This window comes from Electrophorus electricus, unplaced genomic scaffold (genome assembly GCF_041902795.1).
Source record: "Electrophorus electricus isolate QZ-2024a unplaced genomic scaffold, ASM4190279v1 Scaffold100, whole genome shotgun sequence".
NCBI lineage: Eukaryota > Metazoa > Chordata > Actinopteri > Gymnotiformes > Gymnotidae > Electrophorus > Electrophorus electricus.
In genome coordinates this window covers 241,687-244,122 of record NW_027658382.1, presented here as the reverse complement: position 1 = coordinate 244,122, position 2,436 = coordinate 241,687, and the positions used below count along the sequence as shown (strand labels likewise).

The following is a 2,436-nucleotide window of genomic DNA, read 5'->3' as shown; positions in this document are numbered from 1 at the left end:
GGCCTCCTCTTCAAACCTACCTGGGCCCACGAATCACTCTTCTTGGTTACATCACGAAACGTAGGTTGAGCGAGGCTAGGGGGGAGGGAATTCGACGAGGTCTTTCCCTTGTCCCCCCACCAGCGGCCCACGAAAATCAAAACGGCGTGAAGAGAGGGAACGCCGAAAGCACCTGGAGTCGGCCGTCCGCACCTCCGGAGGAGGTGGACGGGGTACGGTGCGGGCATGACCGGATGGGACAGCTTTGCATCAAGGTGAGAGGTCGGCGTCCGAAGGCCAGAGGGCGGTGCGCGAGCACGTTTACACTGGCCGCGGAAGCTGTCCTGGGTAGCCCTGTATGGCGTCTGGACCTGACGGCGCACGCACTTACAACCCGCTGCTTCCTAGCCCCCGGAAGGGGAGGCGGATGTCACTCGTGGTTCATCCCAGACCACGGTGCAAACTACCTGGTTGATCCTGCCAGTAACATATGCTTGTCTCAAAGATTAAGCCATGCAGGTCTAAGTGCACACGGCCGGTACAGTGAAACTGCGAATGGCTCATTAAATCAGTTATGGTTCCTTTGATCGCTCCACACGTTACTCGGATAACTGTGGTAATTCTAGAGCTAATACATGCAAACGAGCGCTGACCCTTCGGGGGATGCGTGCATTTATCAGACCCAAAACCCATCCGGGGGGCTCGGGCCCCCCGGCCGCTTTGGTGACTCTAGATAACCTCGGGCCGATCGCGCGCCCTCCGCGGCGGCGACGTCTCATTCGAATGTCTGCCCTATCAACTTTCGATGGTACCATAGTCGGCTACCATGGTGACCACGGGTAACGGGGAATCAGGGTTCGATTCCGGAGAGGGAGCCTGAGAAACGGCTACCACATCCAAGGAAGGCAGCAGGCGCGCAAATTACCCATTCCCGACACGGGGAGGTAGTGACGAAAAATAACGATACAGGTCTCTTTCGAGGCCCTGTAATCGGAATGAGCGTATCCTAAACCCATGGGTGAGGACCCATTGGAGGGCAAGTCTGGTGCCAGCAGCCGCGGTAATTCCAGCTCCAATAGCGTATATTAAAGTTGCTGCAGTTAAAAAGCTCGTAGTTGGATGTCGGGAGTGGGCTGGCGGTCCGCCGCGAGGCGTGCCACCGCCTGTCTCAGACCCTGTCTCCCGGTGCCCCCCGGATGCCCTTGGCTGGGTGTCCGGACGGGGCTCGGAGCGTTTACTTTGAAAAAATTAGAGTGTTCAAAGCGGGCCCGCTTCTCGCCTGAATACCTGAGCTAGGAATAATGGAATAGGACTCCGGTTCTATTTTGTGGGTTTCCTGAACCAGGGCCATGATTAAGAGGGACGGCCGGGGGCATTCGTATTGCGCCGCTAGAGGTGAAATTCTTGGACCGGCGCAAGACGGACGAAAGCGAAAGCATTTGCCAAGAATGTTTTCATTAATCAAGAACGAAAGTCGGAGGTTCGAAGACGATCAGATACCGTCGTAGTTCCGACCGTAAACTATGCCGACCCGCGATCCGGCGGCGTTATTCCCATGACCCGCCGGGCAGCGTGAGGGAAACCACGAGTCTGTGGGTTCCGGGGGGAGTATGGTTGCAAAGCTGAAACTTAAAGGAATTGACGGAAGGGCACCACCAGGAGTGGAGCCTGCGGCTTAATTTGACTCAACACGGGAAACCTCACCCGGCCCGGACACGGAAAGGATTGACAGATTGATAGCTCTTTCTCGATTCTGTGGGTGGTGGTGCATGGCCGTTCTTAGTTGGTGGAGCGATTTGTCTGGTTAATTCCGATAACGAACGAGACTCCGGCATGCTAAATAGTTACGCGGCCCTCCGCGGTCGGCGTCAAACTTCTTAGAGGGACAAGTGGCGTTCAGCCACGCGAGATGGAGCAATAACAGGTCTGTGATGCCCTTAGATGTCCGGGGCTGCACGCGCGCCACAATGGTTGGATCAGCGTGTGCCTACCCTACACCGAGAGGTGCGGGTAATCCGCTGAACCCCATTCGTGATGGGGACTGGGGATTGCAATTATTCCCCATGAACGAGGAATTCCCAGTAAGCGCGGGTCATAAGCTCGCGTTGATTAAGTCCCTGCCCTTTGTACACACCGCCCGTCGCTACTACCGATCGGATGGTTTAGTGAGGTCCTCGGATCGGCCCCGCCGGGGCTCCTCGCGGGCCTTGGCGGAGCGCCGAGAAGTCGATCAAACTTGACTATCTAGAGGAAGTAAAAGTCGTAACAAGGTTTTCGTAGGTGAACCTGCGAAAGGATCATTAACGGGTAACGCTGTCCGGCGTGCCTCCTCTCCCGACCCCCTCGACTTCGCCGTCCCCCCGCGTCGGGGCCCAGGGTCGAAAGGGTCTTCGGGGTTGCTGTTACACGTGGTCGCTTGCAGGTCAGGCTGGACAGAAGGCATAAAGGAGGAGCCTA

General features: G+C 56.9%; 1 non-coding gene across 1 annotated transcript; it reads left to right on the top strand.

Annotated features, from left to right (window-relative positions):
• The first annotated feature begins 443 nt into the window (after positions 1-443).
• Positions 444-2,282, top strand: LOC145653962 (18S ribosomal RNA). The gene has a single exon (XR_014120205.1). It is a non-coding gene; the product is annotated as an 18S ribosomal RNA (ribosomal RNA).
• Positions 2,283-2,436: the final 154 nt, after the last annotated feature.